Source organism: Haematobia irritans, chromosome 3 (assembly GCF_050003625.1).
Source record: "Haematobia irritans isolate KBUSLIRL chromosome 3, ASM5000362v1, whole genome shotgun sequence".
Classification (NCBI taxonomy): Eukaryota; Metazoa; Arthropoda; class Insecta; order Diptera; family Muscidae; genus Haematobia; species Haematobia irritans.
This window is the reverse complement of record NC_134399.1, coordinates 185,872,788-185,898,940: the sequence shown is the minus strand read 5'-3', so window position 1 is coordinate 185,898,940 and position 26,153 is coordinate 185,872,788. Positions and strand designations below refer to the sequence as shown.

Sequence of the window (26,153 nt, the reverse complement as noted above, 5' to 3'; positions counted from 1 at the left end):
ACCGATCCCCAGATTTTGCTTGCGGAGCCTAAAAGAGAAGCAAATTTCATCTGATACGGCTGAAATTTGGTACATAGTGTTGGTATATGGTTTCTAACAACCATGCAAAAATTGGTCCACATCGGTCTATAATTATATATAGCCCCCTTATAAACCGATCCCCAGATTTGGCTAGCGGAGCCTCAACGACAAGCAAATTTCATCCGATCCCGCTGAAATTTGGTACATGATGTTGGTAATGGTCTCTAACAACCATGCAAAAATTGGTCCATATCGGTCCATAATTATATATAGCCCCCATATAAACCGATCCCCAGATTTGGCTTTCGGAGCCTCAAAGAGAAGCAAATTTCATCCGATCTGGCTGAAATTTGATATGTGGTCTCTAACAACCATACTAAAATAGGTCCACATGGGTCAAAATTTTATTTCTATAGAAAATTTTGTCAAAATGTTATTTCTATAGAAAATGTTGTCAAAATTTTATTTCTATAGAAAATTTTGTCAAACTTAATTATATACGTATTTAACCGGCCTTTTTTAGTTTAATATATACCACGTATGGACTACTTGGTATTTATTTCCGTATTGGGAAGTTTTAACACCATCGGTGCGGTAACACCATCGGCAAGTGTTACCGCAACCCAAGTAATTCGATTGTGGATGACAGACTTTCGCAGAAGTTTCTACGCAATCAATGGTGGAGGGTACATAAGCTTCGGCCTGGCCGAACTTACGACCGTATATAATTGTTTTTTAGCTTCCCTTTATCTTTCCACTTGGATTATTAAGTTCTGAGCACTTTTTTTGTAATACAAACAATGTAGAAGAAAGTTTTATAAATTTCTCAAATTTTATCTTTCGTCCAGACGGAGAATCGAACCAAGGACCATACCGTATTTAAATAAACACACTATCCACTGGACCATGTAGCTCTTATTGCCATCTACAGACCATTATCGCTATAGCCATCAAAGCACAAGGCAAAAAGTTCTATTTATAGACCATATTGTTGGGCACACAAGCTGATGTAAATACACTTTATTTAAAGAAAACAAACCACTTCAGTGGGTTCCTTTCTTACCAACGATGTACAAAATATATCTTTTTGAAATGGAAACAACACTGAAAAAAAGCATGCCCGGTTCCAAAAATTTTGTCTTTACTTTAAAAATTTTGGTATTGATTCCCAGCCTAAGAAGAGCAGAATACAAGTAAGGATACCTTAAATTCTCTTTTAAATTTGGGTTTTGTGTACTTGCTTCTAGGAAGCAAATTTTCATTTTTCATTTTTATACCCTCCACCATAGGATGGGGTGGTATATTAACTTTGTCATTCCGTTTGTAACACATCGAAATATTGCTCTAAGACCCCATAAAGTATATATATTCTGGGTCGTGGTGAAATTCTGAGTCTGATGTCTGATGTCCGTTTGTCCGTTCGTCTGTTGAAATCACGCTAACTTCGGAACGAAACAAGCTATCGACTTGAAACTTGACACAAGTAGTTGTTATTGCAAATAGACCATATCGTATAGCCCCCATATAAACGGACCCCCAAATTTGGCTTTCGAGGCCTCAAAGAGAAACAAATTTCATCCGATCCGGCTGAAATTTGGTACGTGGTATTAGTATATGGTCTCTAACCAACATGCAAAACTTGGTCCACATCGGTCCATAATTATATATAGCCCCCATATAAACCGATCCCCCGATTTGGCTTGCGGAGCCTCTAAGAGATGCAAATTTCATCCGATCCGGCTGAAATTTGATACATGGTGTCAGCATATAATCTCTAACAACCATGCAAAAATTGGTCCACATCGGTCAATAATTATATATAGCCCCCATATAAACCGATCTCCAGATTTGACCTCCGGAGCCTCTTGGAAGACCAAAATTCATCTGATTCAGTTGAATTTTCGTACGTGGTGTTAATATATGGCCTCAAACACCCATGCAAAAATTGGTCAATATTGGTCCATAATTATATATAGGCCCCAATATAAGCCGATCACTAGATTTGACCTCCGGAGCCCCTTGGAAGAGCAAAATTCTTCCCATTCGGTTGAAATTTGGTACGTGATGTTAGTATATGGTATCCAACAACCATGCAGGAATTGGTTCCTATCAGTCCATAATTATGTATAGCTCCCATATAAACCGATCCCCAGATTTGACCTCCGGTGCCTTTTGGAGAAGCAAAATTCATCCGATCTGGTTGAAATTTTGGTACGTGGTGGTAGTATATGATATTTAACAACCATGCCAAAAGTGCTCCATATCAGTCCATAATCATATATAGCCCCCATATAAACCGATCCTGAGATTTGGTTTTGGAGCCACTTGGAGGAGCAAATTTCATCCGAGTCAGTTGAAATTTGGTATATTGTGCTATATGGCCGTTACCAACCATGTCTAACTAGGTCCATATCGGTCTATAGTTATATATAACCCTCAGATAAATCGATCCCCAATCACACAAAAATTGGTCCATATCAAGTTCATAATTGTATATAGCCTCCATATAAGCGACCCCCATATTTCAATTCTCTCTCTCTACACTGAAAAAAATATTGTCGTGAGGTCAAAGATTTCATGTCTTTAAAATACGAATACAAATTTTGCTTAGCATAGAAGACGCATTTCTCTAAAATAAAGTTATTTTCCTTGTCCAAAAGTCGATAAACTTTTCAATGAAGGCGTATTGTCCTTATAATTAAGTGATTTGACTTAAAAATGGGTATCTTAACATGAAAGAAAAAATGTATAGGCTAAGGTCAACTTGACTTTAATAATTCAGAAAATTCTTTAAATTTAATGAAATTGTCTTTAAATTTGTTGTCTTTTTGAATCTTGACTACAAAGCAAAAAATCGTTCAAATATAGGACATGTTTTTCAAAACTTTATTTTAAAGAAGTTTTTTACTTCAAACATAGCATAATTTCTACTGGAAGTCGAGTCCTAATTTGGAAAATAAAGTTGCCGTTAACTCGTTTTTAATGGACTTTGATAGCATATGAAGGAAAAAAGCTGAGAAAGCGAAAAATTAAAATTTGCCTCCTAGAAGCAAGTACACAAAACCTAAATTTAAAAGAGAATTGTGTCTTAAAAGTATCCTTACTTGTATTCTCCGCTTCTTTGGCTCGGAATCAATACCAAATTTTTTAAAGTAAAGACAAAATCTTTGGAACCGAATATGCTTTTTTTCAGTGTACGTACCGTGCAAAAAGTCCATATCGATTCGTAATTGTTTGTAGACTTAACTATTCATAACTTTTTTGTCTAATATATACCACGTATGGACTAACTCATAATTTAGAAAACGATGTTAAGAAGTTTTAAGATACCACAACCCAAGTATTTCGATTGTGGATGACAGTCTTTCGTAGAAGTTTCTACGCAATCCATGGTGGAGGGTACATAAGATTCGGCCTGGCCGAACTTACGGCCGTTTCAGCTTTTTTGCTTCATATGCTATCAAAGTCCTTTAAAACCGAGTTAACGACAACTTTATTTTCCAAATAAAGACTCGACTTCCAAGAGAAATTATGGTATGTTTCAAGTAAAAAACATCTTTAAAATAAAGTGTTGGAAAACATGTCCTATATTTGAACGATTTTTTGCTTTGTAGTCAAGATGTAAAAAGACAACAAACTTAAAGACAATTTCATTTAATTTAAAGAATTTTTCTGAATTATTAAAGTCAAGTTGACCTTGTAGCAAACATTTTTTTTTTATGTTATGATACCCATTTTTAAGTGAAATCACTTAATTATAAGGACAATACGACTTTATTGAAAAGTTTATCGGCTTTTGGACAAGGAAAAAGACTTTATATTAGAGAAATACGTCTTCTATGCTAAGCAAAATTTGCATTCGTATTTTAAAGGCATGAAATCTTTGACCTCACGACAATATATTATTCAGTGAATGTAATTCCAAACATTTTTACAAAGTTTTCAAACATTTTCAAGAGATTTTCTGTATTGCATAAGAAAATATTAAATTTTTAAGGTATTTAAAAAAAATGGCCAGTGCTTGATATAAACGAAATGGGTTATAATTTTGCACTAAAAAGTATTTTTTATTACAAAAATATTGTTAGTATCTTTCATTCGTTTTGTTTTGTTATTGTTGGTTTTTGTTCTTTAATCATTGTTGTTTTTTTGATTTCAGCTTAAAACCATACATTGACTAAACTACAAGTGTAGCTTAACCAACAGAGGAAAAGAATGTTTGTCAAATTTATTTGGGAAAAGCCCTATAGACTGCAAGATGGTTGGATGGACGCACGTTTCGGAACTACCACATTCCTCATCACCATCCTCTACTTGCAGCAAAGCTATCAACCAATTATCAGAATAAATTCAGGCAGTTCATTAAACCCAACAATAAACCACACTTGAACCCTCCGAAAAAAGGCTTTACATTGATAGCCGGCTTATGCCGAAATAAATTCGTACAAACTTCTCTCTTTTCCTTTGCCACCATCAAATCATCGATTTGAGTGAAGTTGGCTGGGTTTTATTTTGAGCTTCTTTGTATGTATCAGGGAAATGCATACCCATTCAAACAAATTGAAGTTCTACAAATTACTTCAACCTTGACATAAATGTTTTTATACCTCCAAATTTGTATTCTTATTTTAGTCACATGCAACTTCGTGAATACCTTGTCAATGTACAAGAAAAAATTGTCTTCGCTAATTTGTTAATCATAGATTAATCCCCGCATAAACCTTTTTAAATACCCACTGAATGGAGTTCCATTTCATTTGGTATTGGTAATTTGTAACCTTCTCATATGATCTCATATGCAGCAACATTACTAATTCACCACATAAATTGTGATTTTTTATTCAATGTTACACATTTCTATTGCAATTAAAATAAAATAAAAAATACGATAACAAATTAAACAAAAAAAAAAAACAAAAGCAAAAAAAATAACAACAGTAAGAGTAAATATCAATGGAACGATTAGTGGTTGATACTGGCAAGGTATACGACTGTATATTGCTCACCTCGCTCGTACAAGTACTTATTGTAATTGATATGATCTTTTGCGAAATCCAAGTAAGTAACCAAATTGACCTTATATTCAACCAGTTGTTTATGTTAGATCCTAGAATGGAAACCCCATTGATTATTAATACGCATGAGTTTTCTATATATTGGAAATTTAAATAAAGAAGAAAGTGAATATGAATAAAAAAAGCTGCAGTAGTCAGATTGTAGTGCAATTGTAAATTAATGAGACTTTTCAAAACTATTACTGAAACTCGCCATAAAAATCTTATTATTTTATGTGCAATATAACTCGAACACAATAAACAAATATTCCTCAAATATTATGAAGCCATATCCTTCAATGTTAGTGAGATGAGAATAATACTTACGCTTACAAACTTGAATTCATCAAAATTTTTGTTTTTTTATCTCGAAGATAAATAAACAGGCAGATAAGTGAGAACACCGCCTCTACCTTCTTCAAAATCATATAGTTCTGGCAAAGTTTTATCGCAAATATTATAGATGAGAATACAACCTGCCGCTTAAGAAGGAATATAGAAATCCCAGTCACATTTGATTTATGACAAGTACGTCTGTTTTATCCTATCTAAAGTTATACTCAATTCGACGATAATTGCTCAAAATTTGCTGTCAATAACAGATTGACTGATAAGTTCCCGGTCTAACAAAGAAAAACACATTTTTTTATCAAAATTCTTTTTTATTATTCAAGAGCGATACAACGATTATAACGACCTTCCAATTTTTTGATACCATTTTGGTAGTACTCCTTCGGTTTTGCCTCAAAATAGGCCTCAGTTTCGATGATCACCTCTTCAAATTATTTCCCTGCGAGCATCCTTTTGAGGTCTGAGAACAAGAAACAGTCGCTGGGGGCCAGATCTGGAGAATACGATGGGTGGGGAAGCAATTTGAAGCCCAATTCATAAATTTTTGCCATCGTTCTCAATGACTTGTGGCACGGTTCCTTGTCTTGGTGGAACAACACTTTTTTCTTCTTCATATGGGGCCGTTTTTCAGCGATTTCGACCTTCAAACGCTCCAATAACACTCCAATAGTCACTGTTGATGGTTTTTCCCTTCTCAAGATAATCGATAAAAAATATTCCATGCGCATCCCAAAAAACAGAGGCCATTACTTTGCCAGCGGACTTTTGAGTTTTTCCACCCTTCGGAGACGGTTCACCGGTCGCTGTCCACCCAGCCGACTGTCGATTGGACTCAGGAGTGTAGTGATGGAGCCATGTTTCATCCATTGTCACATATCGACGGAAAAGCTGCAAACACCGCTCAAAATAATCAACACGTTGTTGTTTTTGGTCAAAAGTGAGCTCGCGCGGTACCCATTTTGCACAGAGCTTCCGCATATCCAAATATTGATGAATGATATAACAAAACGAAATAAAAATAAGATTGAGGGACTTGTAAGTTATATGAAAAGATGATGTACAGTGGGAGAAAAGATGATTCAATTTGTAAGAGGAAAATTCCCAAATGTTTTCTCCATAAGGAGTTAGCATAAAGGGCCCAAAATTGAGTTATATCTCCCAGCCAGATCTATACTAAAGGCTGTGGAAAGGTTCATTCACCCGAACCGAAACATGTACAGTCCAGGCGTGCATAGATTTGTATCTGACGTTTTCTTTTCAATGGCTCTATTAACCATGTTCCTTAATCTATATCTGTCCATAAAGCTCGAAAAATAATTGTATAAACAAGCTACCGAGTGGCACAAGTAGTTGTTATTGATGTAGGTCGGTATTGCAAATGGGCCATATCGGTCCACTTTTACGTATAGCCCCCATATAAACGGACCCCTAAATTTGGCTTGCGGAGCCTCTAAGAGAAGCAAATTTCATCCGATCCGGCTGAAATTTGGTACATGGTGTAAGTATATGGTCTCTAACAACCATGCAAAAAATTGGTCCACATCGATCCATAATTATATATAACCCCCATATAAACCGATCCCCAGATTTGGCTTGCGGAGCTTCTAAGAGAAGCATATTTCATCCGATCCGACTGAAATTTGGTACATGGTGTTAGTATATGGTCTCTAACAACCATGCACAAATTGGTTCACATCGGTCAATAATTATATATAGCCCCCATATAAACCGATCCCACGATTTGGCTTGCGGAGCCTCTAAGAGAAGCAAATTTCATCCGATCCGGCTGAAATTTGGTACGTGGTGTTAGTATATGATCTCTAATGACCATGCAAAAATTGGTTCACATCGGTCCATAATTATATATAGCCGTCATATAAACCGATTACCAGATTTGACCTCCGGAGCCTCTTGGAAGACCAAAATTCATCTGATTCAGTGACAGTCTTTCGTAGAAGTTTCTATGCAATCCATGGTGGAGGGTACATAAGATTCGGCCTGGCCGAACTTACGGCCGTATATACTTGTTTATGTCTGCTGTTTCGCTATCTCGGACACCTTCAATAACCAAAACGTGAATTTTTGCCAGAAGTGCTCTAGTATACGCAGATATTTTTGCTTCCATTTCCAATTTTGGCAGAAAATGCGAGAGAGGCAAAATAAAAAACACTACACGACTCTTGCAATACTCCTGCATCAGGGGATGATGTTAACTAATTATCCTTCCCTTTCGAGTGTACAAAAATTTACCGATGGATTCCATGTTGAGATTGACAAAAAAGTATTTGCAAAATTTGAAGGCAAATGGAGATATAAGGGCAGACAGACCCATAAGTGGACAGACATACAGATTTATTGCACCTCTAGTCCTCTACTGGCAGCCACGTGGTGCAATAGTTAGCATACCCGCCTTGCAAATAAAGGGTCATGCGTTCAACCCAGTATCCCCCTCAGTAATGCTGGCGATATTTCTGAGTGCCTTAAAGCTTCTCTAAGTAGTCATTTAGACTCGGCTATAAAAAGAAGGTATCTTGTCATTGAGCTAAACAAAGAATCGGTCAACAGTCTTTGATAAGAGAGAAGTTCACCACTTGAGGCATTACAATGAACTTAATAATCAAAGCATAAACTAAGGGGCCTAACCTAACCTACACTTCTAGTTTTATAAATCCAATGTGATAAATTTGATTTTTGTTAATGGCCTTAAAAAACTAAATTTTTAAACATTAGTTATAACTTCTTTAAACCTTCCTTTAAAAAAGTATTTAATTTGCTTCTAACAAAGCAAGCCGTTATTCTGAAATCATCTCAATTAGCACTTTACCACCTACGAAAATAATTTCCAGTCTTTTGAATAACAACAAACCGTTCAATCAAGTCATTAACACCAAAAATGGGGAAAAGAACTAAATTAACTAAAGACTGTAGAACAACTAAATTAACACTTAAAAAAAGTTAAAACGCTTAACAACACCTCCGTTGGATGTACATAAAATTAGACAACCAAATGACATCAATACCATGCGCATGCGCGTAGTTCAGGTGTGCAACAAAAACGTCATCATCCTAATAATTTCAAGAGAAGAAGCAAATGGCTTGGTTTAATCTACAAAAAAAAACTCAGAGTCTAAGGTAGCGGTGTCATATTTCACAGTTACCTAATATGACAGCTAATTCACTAGATGAGCTGGTATTCACATTCGTTGTCATTTTTGTTTTGTTTTTTTTTTTTTATTTTAAGTTGTTCAGCATCGAAGTAACCCACAAATGCACATTGAAATTATTTAATTACATCTCTAGCAAAATTTATTGTTAGTATGTTGACTCTGGGCTACAAAATATCCATTGTACATTTTTTTATATATATTATGGGAGAATTTTTCACTGCAGCCTTTTCATAGAACTGCAGACAACAGATAATTCACATAACTCAAACTAAGGCAATTAACAAAAAAACGAAATACATGCACGAAATATGCATTTTTAGTAAATACAAAAGAATAATGTCGTCATAGTCTCTATTGTATTTTTCCGAATTATTTCAGAAATAATATGACAGCAGACAATTTAACTGGCAGGTACATAAAACATAAGTTTTGAATATGTGTGTTCACTTAATCTATCACAAAGTCACTTATACTAAAGAATGCTTTCAATATCTAATTTTAGAACAGTACACATTACGTATTTATATTTTTAACTCTCCATTTATTGATATTTTGGTTAAAATTAAATTATATTGGATGATTTTGTAATTTTGTTGTAATTTTTGTTTTCTTTCCTTTCAGGAATTGTCAGAAAACTAAAAAATCGGTAAGTTCATTATATTTTTTCATGGATACATGGATAAAGAGTATAAATAAATAATAATACAATAAATAATTGATTGTCTCAATTAAAATATTAATGCAAAGGGTCGAAGAAATCAATTAATTTTTTATTATCTATAATTTGATTTTATTTTTCATCATTTTCGTTTCCATACCATGGAACTGCCAATCGTATTAGTTATCTGTGGCTGATATCTTATTTGGAGCATTTGTGGCTTTAAAATCTCAACACTTGGATCCAAATACTTTAAAGGTTTTATATATATTTCATTTATTTTAAAGACAATTTCTTTAAATAAAGAATGTTTTTTTTACATTACAAAAAATTACCTTACTTCAAAGGTTCGCGACTTCAACCGAGACAATAAAAATTAAAAAAAATAACCATACCTTTATTTCTGACCTGAAATTCAAAATACCCAATCTAAAATTAAAGATGCCGCATTACACTCGGAGAATAATAGGTTTACCCCAAACTTTTTTGAAGAGCATAACGGGAAACATATAGCAACCATGTCACAAAAATACGCTTTCAAGTTAAACATAACATGCTTGCCGAAATCAGACATATAATTTCCGATAAAATAACAGAGTGCAGCGCCTGTTACATGCTCTGTTAAAAATTAACTTTATCCACACTGAAAAAAATATTTACGTGCTATTAAAGATTACGCAGCCAACATTTTAGGACGCCCAGCTTTCAAAATATTAAGGACAGATTTCTTTAAAATAATGAAATTTTAATTAAAATAAAGTTTATAATCTTTGTTTCAAAAATTTTTTTTTATTAAATTTAGGACACAAAATTTGGATATTTGCATCCCCCGTGAAGAAAAGCAAATTTTACTTAAAATAAAGAAACACATTTAAAGAAATCGTCCTTAAATTAACTGAAATATTGAATCTTTAAATATAAGACAAAAAAGCTTTAAATATACGCTAAAATTTATTTTAAGGATTTAGCATCTTTGATTTAAAGTTCTTTTTGGAATTAAGAAAAACATTTTTTAGTTTGAAGTATATGTTGTAATTTGGATTTTTAAACTGGAATTTGTTTGTATGTCTTTATTAATATACACTGAAAAGAGCTATCATAACAGACACCTCCTCCCACTGTAAATTAAATAGGTTACAACTACACTGAAAAAAAATATTGTCGAGAGGTCCAAGATTTCATGTCTTTAAAATACGAATACAAATTTTGCTTAGCATAGAAGACGACGCATTTCTCTAAAATAAAGTTATTTTACTTGTCCAAAAGCCGATAAACTTTTCAATGAAGTCGTATTGTCTTTATAATTAAGTGATTTGACTTAAAAATGGGTATCTTAACATGAAAGAAAAAATTTATAGGTTAAGGTCAACTTGACTTTAATAATTCAGATAAATTCTTTAAATTTAATGAAATTGTTTTTAAATTTGTTGTCTTTTTGCATCTTGACTACAAAGAAAAAAATCGTTCAAATATAGGACATGTTTTTCAAAACTTTATTTTAAAGAAGTTTTTTACTTCAAACATAGCATAATTTCTACTGGAAGTCGAGTCCTAATTTGGAAAATAAAGTTGCCGTTAACTTGTTTTTAAAGGACTTTGATAGCATATGAAGAAAAAAAGCTGAGAAAGCGAAAAATTAAAATTTGCTTCCTAGAAGCAAGTACACAAAACCTAAATTTAAAAGAGAATTGTGTCTTAAAAGTATCCTTACTTGTATTCTCCGCTTCTTTGGCTCGGAATCAATACCAAATTTTTTAAAGTAAAGACAAAATCTTTGGAACCGAGTATGCTTTTTTTCAGTGTAAGTACTGTTTGTAAAACTTTATCCATAATTAATAATGTTTACTGCCTACTTCATAACAAACGAGTATATACCGTCCACCTTATGTACCGTCCACCATGGATTGCGTAGAAACTTCTTCTAAACACTGCCATCCACAATCGAATTACTCGGGTTGCGGTAACGCTTGCCGATGGCAAGGTGTCTTAAAACCTCCTAACACCGTCTTCTAAATTGTAAGTAAGTCCATACGTGGTATATATTAAATCAAAAAAGACCGATTAAATACGTATGTAATTCAGTTTGACAAAATTTTCTATAGAAAAAAAATTTACAAAATTTTCTATAGAAATAAAATTTTGACAAAATTTTCGATAGAAATGAAATTTTAACAAAATTTTCTATAAAAATAAAATTTTAACAAAATTTTCTATAGAAATAAAATTTTGACAAAATTTTTTATAGAAATAAAATTTTGACAAAATTTTTTATAGAAATAAAATTTTGAAAAAATTTTCTATAGAAATAAAATTTTGAAAAAATTTTCTATAGAAATAAAGTTTTTCCAAAATTTTCTATAGAAATGAAATTTTAACAAAATTTTCTATAGAAATAACATTTTAACAAAATTTTCCATAGAAATAAAATTTTGACAAAATTTTCTATAGAAATAAAATTTTGAAAAAAATTTCTATAGAAATAAAGTTTTGACAAAATTTTCTATAGAAATGAAATTTTAACAAAATTTTCTATAGAAATAAAGCTTTGACAAAATTTTCTATAGAAATGAAATTTTAACAAAATTTTCTATAGAAATAAAATTTTGGTATATTGTTTTTGGCTCGAGTGGCAACCATGATTATGAACCGATATGGATCAATTTTTGTGTGATTGGGGATCGGCTATATATAACCATAGACCGATATGGACCAATTTTGGTATGGTTGTTAGCTGCCATATACTAACACCATGTTCCAAATTTGAATCGGATCGGATGAATTTTGCGCCTCCAAGATGCTCCGGAGTTCAAATCTGGAGAACGGTTTATATGGGGGCTACATATAATTATAGACCAATTCTGGCACGGTTGTTAGAAACCATATACTAACACCATGTTCCAAATTTCAAGCGGATCGGATGAAATTTGCTTCTCTTAGAGGCTCCGTAAGCCAAATCTGGGGATCGATTTATATGGGGGCTATAAATAATTATGGATCCATGCGGACCAATTTTTGATTGGTTGTTAGAGACCATACACCAACATCATGTACCAAATTTCAGCCGAATCGGATGAAATTTGCTTCTCTTTGAGGCTCCGCAAGTCAAATCTGGGGATCGGTTTATATGGGGGCTATACGTAAAAGTGGACTGATATGGCCCATTTGCAATACCATCCGACCTACAACAATAACAACTACTTGTGCCAAGTTTCAAATCGATAGCTTGTGTCGTTCGGAAGTTAGCGTGATTTCAACAGACGGACGGACGGACATGCTTGGGTCTATTCAGTATTTCACCCCCCATCCTATAGTGGAGGGTATACAAATAAAACAATTTTCGATAATTAATATTTGTTTTTGTTCCCTAATTCCGAAATATAAAAAGCAACCTTCGTATTAGGCTTCATAATTTTTCTAAAAAGTTCTCTTAATATCACAACTTTCTCCCATATTCCTGTAAGTATTAATATCGCAAGGAAAGCATTTATCCTTATCTCCAAGACGGGACTAATCATACAAAGATAAGAAACATTGAGTAAATGGTTTATAAAAGCTAAGTAGCTATCATAACAGACACCTCCTCCCACTGTAAATTAAATAGGTTACAACTAAGTACTGTTTGTAAAACTTTATCCATAATTAATAATGTTTGCTGTCTACTTCATAATAAAAAAAAATGAGGTAAATGTCTTACTATTTTATATTCAATAATCCATAGGCACATATTTCCACAACATGATGTGTGAAAATGTTAATGGTGAGATAATTTTACCAACCATGCATAAAGTTTGCATGACCATTTTAATATCGAACTTTAATAAGAGATTGTGTCTGGCTTTAGTCTAAGTCTATAAATTACAATTACAACAACAATTAACAATAAAATTTGGTATTAGAAGTTTTTTTTTACTAATTCACGAAAATTAAGTTATTGTGCATGCTTATTGCAAGTTCGTTGCCTAAGTCTTTTGTTTGCAAAAACAAATTGCAAATCTATTGCAAGTCATCGGTTTTAATACATACTAAAAATGCCTGTTTTAGTAAAAGGAACTTAATTTACTAAGACTAAAGCATAGCTTTGCTTTAATTTCAATTTAAAAAATTTAAACATTCTTTTTTGAAAGTCTACACAGTCAATTGCATTAAATATTAAGAAATGATTTTTATGTTAACGTAAGCTTCATACCAAAATTCTCTAGTAACTGCTCTAACCAAAATTCAACTAAAAACCCACACTTTATTTCATCATAATCTTTGAAAATTTTGATTACAAGAGTTGTTAATTTTTTCGTAAATGAGGCCAGCAACACAAATCAATGGTTATTTTGTAACATTAGAGCTTTGCTTCTGGTCCCCCCCGTACTCAAGCAATTGCTTCAGTTATTATGGAAATTATAACAGCAAACAAACAAAAAATAAATACCGCAATCAAGTGTTACTGCAATATTGTCCAAATATTGATAATAAAATATCGAAAAATATTGCCCATTAGGCTATTGTGAATTTTCGATATTTATCTATTGAAAAAATTTATGATGCAAAAAATATCAAAAGTGGTTTAAATCAATAAAACCAAAACTGTATCAGTTTTGGTTAATTTGTCCCATTCAAAACTATGTTTATGGTATAAATATTGATTTTTCTTATTTTTTGTTTCCTGTAAAGAAACTATTTACTTATCTGTTGTTATATTTTCTCAATTACATTTAAGGTTGAGGCAACCGTTTACGGTTGTAAACATCCAGTGATTCCGAATTGAATTGATTTTACTATACCACTGACCACCACAACAAGACAGAAATATTAACCATTAGATTCCGGAAAATCATGGAATCCCGGGATTCTATATTTTGAAATCCCGACTCCTGGGATTTTTAAAAATCGAACCCGAATGACAGCCCTAGTAAGAGTTCATTTCTTTTAATTCAAAATTGGAAATTAGCCCCAAGTTTAGTTTGGGGTTGATTTTCATGCTTCAGTTACATTTCATCCCACAATAGTGGACCTGTTTCATTTGTGTTTGGGGCTCATTTTCGTGGGGCCTATTATTATACCGCTCCAAAAATTCAATATTTAATTTAACTTTAAAAAATTTCTTGAAATGAAGAATGGGTTTCTTTACATTAAATAAAATTAGCCTTACTTCAAAGGCAAACAAAAAGTGCCCTAAATTTAAAGAAGTAAAATTTTGAAACAAACAAAAAATAAACTTATTTAATTAAAATTTCTTTATTTAAAATAAGTAAGGAAAGTCTAAAGTCGGACGGGGCCGACTATATTATACCCTGCACCACTTTGTAGATCTAAATTTTCGATACCATATCACATCCGTCAAATGTGTTGGGTGCTATATATAAAGGTTTGTCCCAAATACTTACTTTTAAATATCACTCGATTTGGACAGAATTTGATAGACTTTTACAAAATCTATAGACTCAAAATTTACGTTGGCTAATGCACTAGGGTGGAACACAATTTTATTTATTTATGATTTATCGCTCGATATATAGAAGATTATTTTTATCTCAGATTTTTCTGTACAAGATAGTTAATGGTATCATAGATGCTCCAGATTTGCTTGAATTAATACAATTTAATATTCCCTGCCATAATTTGCGTCGTCAAAACCTACTCTTCATTCCAATTCATCGTAGCAACTATTCATATAATGAACCAATTGTGCGTTCTTTAAAGGAATTTAATCGGATCTCAAATTTTAGGTTGGATTTTTCTTCTACATTATTTGATTTTTGTAAATCATTAGATATTATATATTTTTAGTAATAAGCTTAGTCTGTAAGGATTGTAATGCAAATCCAAAGACTGAAATAAATAAATAAATAAATATATGTATTAGAAGTTTAGGAAAATTAGAGTCATTTTTACAACTTTTCGACTATGCAGTGGCGATTTAACGAGGAAAATGTTGGTACACTGAAAAAACTGTGAACCCACCAGGAAGAAAAATTTCGGTTAATTTTAGAAAATTGTGAACACTTTTAGAAAATTTTTACTACACAGTATAACAAACGCTGGCATCACGCCGATGTCATAAAAATAAGTAAATATTTTTCGACAAATTCAAGAAAATTTATTAGACATAATTAAGTTTTTTCACTTGTTAAAGAAAATTTTGTAGTTTGAAGGAAAAACTTGGAGTTCAAAATTGCAAGAATGTCTTTAGTGACATACGAAGTTCATGATGAACGCATTTGTAGTAAAATTTACAAATTTAAAGAAATATTAAACTATTTTGTGGAAGACACGAATTTAGTTAATCTTCATCCTTCATTTGTGTATATTTTTTTCCTCGGCTTTAGTTAATTTAACTAACGCACACAAAAAATTATTAGAGTAGAGGAAACTTTCTCCAAACATAATAATTCCATGAACTAAAATAAAGTTAAATTGGCTTTAGTGAAATAGAGAGTTCACTTTTTTTTGAGTGTATTTTGACCATTTTTGTCGAAATCAGAAAAACATATGGGAGCTATATCTAAATCTGAACCGATGTCAACCAAATTTGGCACGCATAGCTACAATGCTAATTCTACTCTCTGTGCAAAATTTCAACTAAATCGGAGTTAAAAATTGGCCTCTGTGGTCATATGAGTGTAAATCGGGAGAAAGCTATATATGGGAGATATATCCAAATCTGAACCGATTTCAACCAAATTTGGCACGCATAGTTACTCACTATGCAAAATTTCAACTAAATCGGAGCAAAAAATTGGCCTTTGTGGGCAAATGAGTGTAAATCGGGCAAAAGCTATATATGGGAGCTATATCTAAATCTGAACTGATTTGGCTGATATTTTGCAAGTTTTTCGAGACTCATAAAATATTCGGATGTGCGGAATTTGAGGAAGATCGGTTGATATACAAGCCAATTATGACCAGATCGGTGAAAAATATATATGGCAGCTATATCTAAATCTGAACCGATTTTTTCCAAAATCAATAGGGATTGTCTTTGAGCCGAAACAGGACCCTATACCAAATTTTAGGACAATCGGACTAAAACTGCGGGCTGTACTTTGCACACAAAACTACATCAACAGACAGACAGACAGACGGACAGACGGACAGACAGACAGACAGACGGACATCGCTAAATCGACTCAGAATTTAATTCTAAGCCGATCCGTATACTAAAAGGTTGGTCTATGATTACTCCTTCTTGGCGTTACATACAAATGCACAAACTTATTATACCCTGTACCACAGTAGTGGTGCAGGGTATAAAAAGTGCCCTCATTTTTATGTAAATTAAGGAAGTTTATAATCTTTGCTTCAAAAATTTTTTGTTTATAAAATTTAGAACACAAATTTTGGAAATTTTCGTCTCTACTTTAAAGTCGAATGTCTTTGAACTAAGGCAAATTTTGCTTTAAGTATAGAAACACATTTTTCATTTAAAGAAATCGTCATTAAATTAATTGAAATATTGAATATTTAGATTTAAATTAAAACGCTGCAAATATAGGCTAAGACTTATTTTGAGGATATGGCATCTTTGGATTAATGTTTTTTTTTTTTTTTTTTTTGAACCAATAAAACCTTTTTAATTTTTAAGTATCTGTTATAATTTGAATTTTTAAACTGTCAGTTGTTTGTACGTGAATAGCTTCATTATTATACCGCAAAAAGATAATGAAAATTCGATAAATGAGATCTGTATCCTAATTTTCATTTTATTCATGCCAGATTTAAAGCCAGTTACTTCGCTAAAAAAATGTCTTTATTTTAAAGAAGCCGCATCTTTGGCTCGGAATCAATACCAAAAACCTTAAGGGAAGATCAAAATCTTTGGATCCAAGTAAACTTTTTTTGAGTGTAAGACGAAAGTGTATTCATCGCTCCCATCGGAATATTAGACTACATAAAATATCTAAATAGATAACCTAATGTCACCATTAGGTCCACCGTGGTGCAATGGTTAGCATGCCCACCTTGCATACACAAGGTCGTGGGTTCGATTCCTGCTTCGACCGAACACCAAAAAATTTTTCAGCGGTGGATTATCCCACCTCAGTAATGCTGATGGCATTTCTGAGGGTTTCAAAGCTTCTCTAAGTGGTTTCACTGCAATGTGGAACGCCGTTCGGACTCGGCTATAAAAAAGGAGGTCCCTTGTCATTGAGCTTAACATGGAATCGGACAGCACTCAGTGATAAGAGAGAAGTTCACCACTGTGGTATCACAATGGACTGAATAGTCTAAGTGAGCCTGATACATCGGGCTGCCACATAACCTAACCGAATGTCACTACTTTCCCATATAAATCAATAAACATTAGCATTATGTTACATAGCAACTCTCAATTGGGAAACTCTGAGATACCTTTACAATTTTTTCTCTCTTCTCATTATCTTAACATTCATTGAACCATGAAAACTGCTTTATTTGGCATACTCTTGTCCGTCTAGCTAAACGTCGGTTTGTCTACCACAATTGGTCTTTTTTTGGATGGCGATATATGGGCTTATTTGGCAGACTGGTGCTGGTAATCGTTGACTTAAAATTTGTGGTGGTCATGTGTTTTCTGGTTTGTTTACATGGTCCTCAGAGCACTTTCACTTGTTAAACGAGTTTAGGATGAAAATAAAATTGAATGGTGGGGAATAATGCCCCAATCGCATTAAAAGAAAAATGTATGTCTGATGGTTGAGTTGAGTGAGGAGTTTGGTCGTAAAAATTTAGAGTTTTTTTCTGTTGAAAAAAAAAAAAATAAATAAATAAACAAAAATGTTGTTTATCTTGTTGGGTGATGTTGTAATGGTAACAGATTTTTTAACGGTCAGCTACTGAACATGTTTTCAAGAAAAAAAATTATTGAGATATTCGCCATATGACAAAAATAGAGTTTCATTTGTGCAAGATTCAAGCTATGGCAGAAAAAAAGCTAAGACCTTTAACTTGAGTATTATTTACATACATTAATTCCCAAATGGGCTATTAAAATGAGAAATTAAGCTGTCCAAAAATTACACTGTGCGTGCATCACAGTGTGATATTGGCATTTTGGATGCCCACCACGATTGCCACTACTGCCACAAATAATCTACCATAATTTTAAGAAACTTTTACCAAAATTTTACCAAATTTAAAAAAAAAATTATTTTAAAGATTTTGATCAAATTTTTGTGAAAAAAATGTTTTTGTTTTTCTTCGAAAGACAAGTTTTATAATTTTAGTTTAAAAGTTTATAGTAGTATTATTATTATTGCAATAATATATTATGATCTCTCCTATTAACGAAATATTGAGCGTATAAATTTCCCTGAATTCTACATATGTCAAATTTTAAATATTTTAACGATTTTACCAACAAAGAAAAGTTATTACTTCCACATAAAGGGGAACTTATTCCCAATAGACTGTGATAGTATGACCTAACATGAAAGTTAAAATTTTTTAAAATATTGAATTTATATGAAAGATAATTTTGTCAAAATTATATTTCTATAGAAAATTTTGTCAACCACAACATTAAGAATTCTATCAATCTACCAAACAGTGAAAAATCTACCATTTCTGGTAGAATTCTATCAACTGTAGTAACCGAGATGCCCACATGTTGTAACCAAATCCGATTTTTGCCACAACAATTTTCACAGTTTCAGCAATTTGAAACGGGTTGCATTCAGACGTTTTTATGCCTTCAAATTATGCATATTGCTTTTGACTAAAAAATTTCAAAATATTATTATAAAACATGTATGTACGGTCGTAAGTTCGTCCGGGCCGAATCTTATCTTATGTACCCTCCACCATGGAAACTTCTACTAAAGGCTGAAATCCACAATTGAATTACTTGGGTTGTGGTAACACAGCCGATGGCAAAGTATCTTTAGGATATTGTTTTCCATATTCCATTTTAGTCCATATGAGGTATGGGGTTTATGTTAGGCAAACAAGGCAGATTAAATACTTATATAATTTAGTTCTTGACCACCCAGCAATAAAATTTGGAAGTTGTTCCAAAGGCACAACTTTAAAAGCACTTCCGGAAGATGCACTCCCAATGATGTTCTTTATTTTAACTCCCCAGGAAGTTCTTTTAATTCAATTTTTTATAACTTGGTTTTTTCATACTTTTAATGGGTAATTTTAACTTTTTTTGTTTCAAATAGGTTAAAAACAGAGTAAGAACTCATAAAATGGTACAATTCATTTAAATTTTGTAGAAAAAAAATGCTAAATCCAATCTGAAAAAATTCTGAATTTTTAAAAATATTTGAGGTCAAACGTTTCCGACAAGCTTTAAAATCCATTAAAAATTATAAAAAATATTTATTCGACAAAATATCACAGAATTTTTTTTTATTTTCATCCAAAACATTGAATTCCGATCACACCCAAAGAAGTGATGCAATTTCACTGTGATCTGAATTCAGTGTTTTGAATGTGAATTAAAAAATATTGTGGTATTTTGATAAATAATTAATTAGTATAATTTTTTATGACTTTTAAGGCAATCTAACACTTTTCTGAAACTCGTGACCACAAATATTTTCAAAATTTCGCAAATTTTTCTAGAATGAATTTAGAAAGTTATTCGGCAAAATTTAAATAATATATACCATTTTATTACTTACCCTGTTTTTAACATATTTGAAACAAAAAATGTTAAAATTGCCCTTTACAAGTATGAAAAAACCGAGTTATAAAAAATTGAATTAAAAGAACTTCCTGAGTAGTTAAAATAAAGAACATCTCTGGAAGGACATTTTTGGAAGTGCTTTTAAAGTTGTGCCTTTAGAAGTACTTCCAAATTTTTTGCTGGGTAATTACGATCAGATATGAACCAATTTTTACGCGTTTTATATGGGGGCTATATATAATTATGGACGATATTAAGCAATTTATACATGGTAGTTATATATACAAACTCAACGTAGAAAATTGTAATTGAATCGGACAAAATTTGCCCATCCAAGAGATTCTTGAGGTCAAAACTGAGGATCGGTTTATATGGGAGCTATAAATAATTATGGTTGTTAGAGGCAATATATTAACACAACGTACAAGATTTCAACCTCATCGGAGTAAATTTGCTCCTCCAAGAGGCTCGAAAAGTCAAATCTGGGGATCGGTATATATGGGTACCGATATGGACCATGAATGTTAGGTTAGGTTAGGTGGCAGCCCGATGTATCAGGCTAGACTATTCAGTCCTTTGTGATACCACATTGGTGAACTTCTCTCTTATCACTGAGTGCTGCCCGATTCCATGTTAACCTCAATGACAAGGGACCTCCTTTTTATAGCCGAGTCCGAACGGCGTTCCACATTCCAGTGGAACCACTTAGAGAAGCTTTGAAACCCTCAGAAATGTCACCAGCATTACTAAGGTGGGATATTCCACCGCTGAAAAACTTTTTGGTGTTCGGTAGTAGCAGGAATCGAACCCACGACCTTGTGTTAATTTTGAATACTATATATGAATACTATAAAACATGTTAGTTCTAAAAGAATCCCTATAGGAAATTGAGCTGACTTTAAGCTAGAGGTGTGACTCGAAATGTTCGTAATTCGTGCGTGATCGTGAGTCACGCTCACGACAACAGCGTGAGTGTGCGTGAGCGTGATTAACAAACCAAAATGTCGTGCGTGAGCGTGAGTCACGAAAATAATATCTTCGTGAGTGTGCGTGAGTAACGAATTACACTCACGAAATTATTCCTGCTCACCAACATGGAACGCTTAAGAGTTAAATTCAATTACAATTTTAGTGACACCTGGGATGTTAACAGTTTAATAACACTCTCGATTTTAATAATGCTCATGTTTTCAGACACAGAGGTAAGGTAAATTAATCATAAAATTATTCGTGAGTCACGACGTTTTCGTGCGTGAGTACAAATTTTCTTTTCGTGAGTGTGCGTGAGCTTGAGTCCTACCAAAAAATATCGTGCGTGAGTGTGCGTGAGTATGATTTTTCAGTCGTGAATGTGCGTGAGTAATTTATTACTCACGTGCACCTCTAGTGTAGAGCTCGACCGAGGCATCGGCTTCGGCATTCGGCCAAAAATGGATAATCAGCCTTCGGCGTCAAGAGGCCGATTAACCGAAGTCGAAAATTTTTAAATAATTTATTTCATTTTGAATTGTCCCAGTGGAATTAAGAAAAATATAAAAAATTCTTTTTTTTGCCAATATAATAAAAATGTATAAAAAAATCTTTTTTTTACATTATAATATCAAACTACTGAATTTTGAATACTATAAAGCTTTTAGTTCTAAAAGAATATTTAATAATCATCTTCGGCCGATTATTGCTTTGTTGCCGAACATCGACTGCGACCAAAAAACCCCGCTTCGTTGGAGCTCTATTTTAGTGTAACGCTTTCTCTCTGTATCTTTTCCTAAAAGAAGCAGAATTTTTTTATTTAATGATACCCAGTTGAAAAATGTCAATTATCCAACAAGACAAGGTCGTTCACATCTTTTATAGATTCAGGAATTCTTTTCAACAACAACAAAAACCAATTTTAATTAATAATTTTTTTGTGTAGCATTACATACATATTTTTATTTCCAATAAAATTATGAATATTGACCTCTTGAAAGGTCTGTTATTTAGATCCTCTTTCAAAACTTCGAACACATATTGTTTTAATTATCAATTTTCGGATGCCATTATTTCCATTTTGTTCTCGTTTTTATTCTTACTTATTCCTTTCGTTATAATTCTCACAATTGTCAGCATGCCGTTGCTCTTTTGCAGCTTGTTATCCAATTAACTTTTGCTTTATGAATACCCCCTTTTAGCAATCCATTGTCATTTGGCCAAAGATCGCTTGTCTCCTGTCCGTCTTTCTGACAATTACCCCATGAGATAAATACTCCAATTTTTGACTTTTTTAATCATTAATCATAACATAATTGTTTCAGATAAAATCTTTCAATTGTTTTGGAAGTACAAAAATTTGAAAAGAAAAAAAAACACAGCATGAGAATGAATTTGATTTTGAATAGAGTTGTGGTGAGCTGAAGTAAATCACCGACAGACTATTGTTAACAACAAATGACAAAACAATTGTTCACAACTGTCCCAAAAATAATATTACATTCTAAATTGATGTGGAAATATATGCGTTGTCGTTGTATTCTGTCAGTTATGGAGTTTTTCAATAATTCTTTCAAAACAGAAAAAAGCTGAAAATTCTTTTGTATTCGTTGCTTGGGTTTTCCTGGACCTGGACTTGTTTTTTAATAAGCTGTTCTTTATAGCTTGTCAAAACATATAATTGGAAATGATTGAAATGGAGACATGAGATTTGAAAATTTTGTGATATGGACATTCTTTGCAAAAATATTTACCAATGAGGGTAGTTCAAAAATTATTGAGAAAACGGTTGTGTTTCTTCAAAAGTCCAAGAAGAATTTTATATTACTACAATTTTTATTTTAATTGAAAAAACACTCTCTGGGTTGATCAAGCCATGATTTTACCATATAACCACACTCAATAAAAAGTTTACTTAGATCCAAAGATTTTGACCTGATCTTAAGAATTTTTGATCCGAGCCAAAGAAATATATTTATTCAAGAACACATTTTAATTAAGGGTGGCTGATGCGTATTGCAACCAACTTCAGGATGCTATCAATTCTATCCGTAAACCCTCACACAATAAAAAAATGTACTTTGATGCAAAGATTTTGTCTTTATCTTAAAGATTTTGATATAATTTCCGAGCCAAAGATGTGGCTAAATTGAAATAAAGACTATTAACTTTGTTATTCCGCTTTTATGTTAACACATCGAAATATTTGTCTCATACCCAAGAAAGTGTATATATTCTGGATTAAGGTGAAATGGGTCGATCTAGTTGATGTCGATGTCCGTCCATCAGTTGAAAACACACTAACTTCCGAACGAAACAAGCTACCGACTTGAAACTTGGTACAAATAGTTGTTGTTGATGTATGTCCACTTTTAGGTATATCCCTCATACAAACCGACCTAAATTTGGTTTGTATGAGGGAGGAGCAAATTTCTTCTGATGCGGTTGAAATTTTGTACATGGTTTTAGTCTCTAACAACCATGCTAAAATTGATCCATATCGGTTAATAATTATATATATAGCCCCATATAAACCGACCCAAATTTGCACGCAGAGAAGAAACATGATTGTCACAATCATATTCGAAGAGGAAAATAATATGATAGGAGCTATTTTTGCGGCGACCATGTAACATTTTAACCTGCAACCATGTTGGATCAGTGAACATGGTTCTAAGAAAAATATAATTGTCCTCATCTAAAATGTTATTATATTGATAGAAAGAATTTTGTTTGAATGAAAAGACAATGGTCACGATTTAAAATGTTATGGTATTCATTCAAAATGTTTTTCTTCTAGTTAAAAGAACATGGTCACAACCTAAAATGTTTTAATCTTTATGAAAAAACTTTTTTGATCGTCGTAAAAAAAAGGACGCCACTTGAGAAAAGAAAACACAAAATTACATTTATTTGTTTGTTTTTATTTATTTATAAACTAATTCATTGTTTATGTGTATTTATAATGCCGTTCAAGCAAACATCATATATTTTTACACATTCTTTTTTTTCAATTTCAACAATAAGTAATTATTCCATATTTACATCGTGCCCATCAAATGTACAAACGCAGACATCATGTAACTGCAAATAAAAATAAATGATCCATATAGCAAAATGCAGAACAAAAAACAGGTACATTTTTTCAATTACACTTTCGTTTTTTGTGTTCATATAAAACCACGTGCCACTTCTTAATAAATAAATTAACACAAAACACAGTAAATCCGTATTCTCCGTCCATTCCAAGAAACAATCAACACACGACTGACGCGCAAAATGAAAATCGTGTGTACCTGCTCAATGTTTTTATAAAATTCTTTTCGCTGCAAAAAGTTAAAAAATTAAATGATCACGAAAAAAATTTAAATGGTCTTTATGGTCATGTAATGGTTCTAGACATATCTATACTTAACCTATAAAAAATACTTTTTTCCCTGTAAAAAAGTTAAAAAATTGAATGGTGTGGTACATGATTTCCCCGACCATTTAATGGTCTCAAATTCTATCATTTAAATGATAGAACATGTTTGCGGTATTTGATAACCATTCAAATGCTTATTGCCACCATACATTTTTCTCCGCTCGAGAACTATTTTTACAAAGACAAAATACATGGTTTTCGCGGCAATTACATGCTCTAGATAAGCATTAAATGGATGCGGCAACCATGTCCAAACATGGTTTTTCTGTGCATGTGACTTCTGGAGCTTCATTGAGATAGAAATTTCATCCCATCCGATTGAAATTAGGCTCTCTAATTACCGTGCAAAAATTGATTCATATGAAAAAATCTTTTGGAGCTGCTTCGCCTGCTGGAACACACAAATTTTTTTCTGATTCAATCACGAAATTAATTGATCCAATTATTTTTATACCCTCCACCATAGGATGGGGGTATATTAACTTTGTCATTCCGTTTGTAACACATCGAAATATTGCTCTAAGACCCCATAAAGTATATATATTCTGGGTCGTGGTGAAATTCTGAGTCGATCTGAGCATGTCCGTCCGTCCGTCCGTCCGTCCGTTCGTCTGTTGAAATCACGCTAACTTCCGAACGAAACAAGCTATCGACTTGAAACTTGGCACAAGTAGTTGCTATTGATGTAGGTCGGATGGTATTGCAAATGGGCCATATCGGTCCACTTTTACGTATAGCCCCCATATAAACGGACCCCAAAATTTGGCTTGCGATATCTCTAAGAGAAGCAAATTTCATCCGATCCGGTTGAAATTTGGTACATGGTGTTAGTATATGGTCTATAACAACCATGCAAAAATTGGTTCATATCGGTCCACTTTTACATATAGCCCCCATATAAACGGACCCCAAATTTGCGATTGCTCTAAGAGAAGCAAAATCCGATCAGGCTGAAATTTGGTACATGGTGTTAGTATATGGTATCTAACAACCATGCAAAATTTGGTCTATATCGGTCCATAATTATATATAGCCCCCATATAAACCGATTCCCCGATTTGGCTTGCGATTGCTCTAAGAGAAGCAAATTTCATCCGATCCGGCTGAAGTTTGGTACATGGTGTTAGTATATGGTCTCTAACAACCATGCACAAATTGGTCCATATCGGCCCATAATTACATATAGCCCCCATATAAACCGACCCCCGATTTGATTTGCGGAGCCTCTAAGAGAACCAAATGTCATCCGATCCGGCTGAAATTTGGTACATGGTGTTGGTATATGTTCTCTAATGACCATGCAAAAATTGGTCCACATCGGTCCATAATTATATATAGCCCCCATATAAGCCGATCCCCAGATTTGACCTCCGGAGCCTCTTAGAGGAGCAAAAGTCATCCGATCCGGTTGAAATTTGGTACGTCGTGTTAGTATATGGTCTCTAACAACCATGCAATGATTGGTCCATATCGGTCCATAATTATATATAGCCCCCATATAAATCGATCCCCAGATTTGTCCTCCGGAGCCTCTTGGAGGAGCTAAATTCATCCGATCCGGTTGAAATTTAGAACATGGTGTTAGAATATGGTATCTAACAAACACGCAAGAAGTGGTCCATATCGGTCCATAATTATATATAGCCCCCATATAAACCGTTCCCCTGATTTGATCTCCAGAGCCTCTTGGAGGAGCAAAATTCATCCGGTTGAAATTTGCAACGTGGTGTTAGTATAAGGCCGCTTATAACCATGCCATAATTGGTCCATATCGGTCTATAGTTATATATAGCCGATCCCCAATCACACAAAAATTGGTCCATATCGGTTCAGAATCATGGTTGCCACTCGAGAAAATTTTTTCCAAATTTTACTTCTATAGAAAATGTTGTCAAAATTTTAT

The 26,153-nt window shown here is 33.0% G+C and overlaps 1 protein-coding gene across 1 annotated transcript in view; it reads left to right on the top strand.

The window, feature by feature from the left end:
• LOC142229853 (uncharacterized) overlaps positions 1–26,153 on the top strand; it is a 150,602-nt gene that overhangs the window by 44,097 nt on the left and 80,352 nt on the right. The window contains exon 2 of the mRNA XM_075300436.1: positions 9,215–9,239. The gene's annotated coding sequence lies outside the window, so the exon portion shown is untranslated. The remainder of the gene's footprint in view (positions 1–9,214; positions 9,240–26,153) is intronic.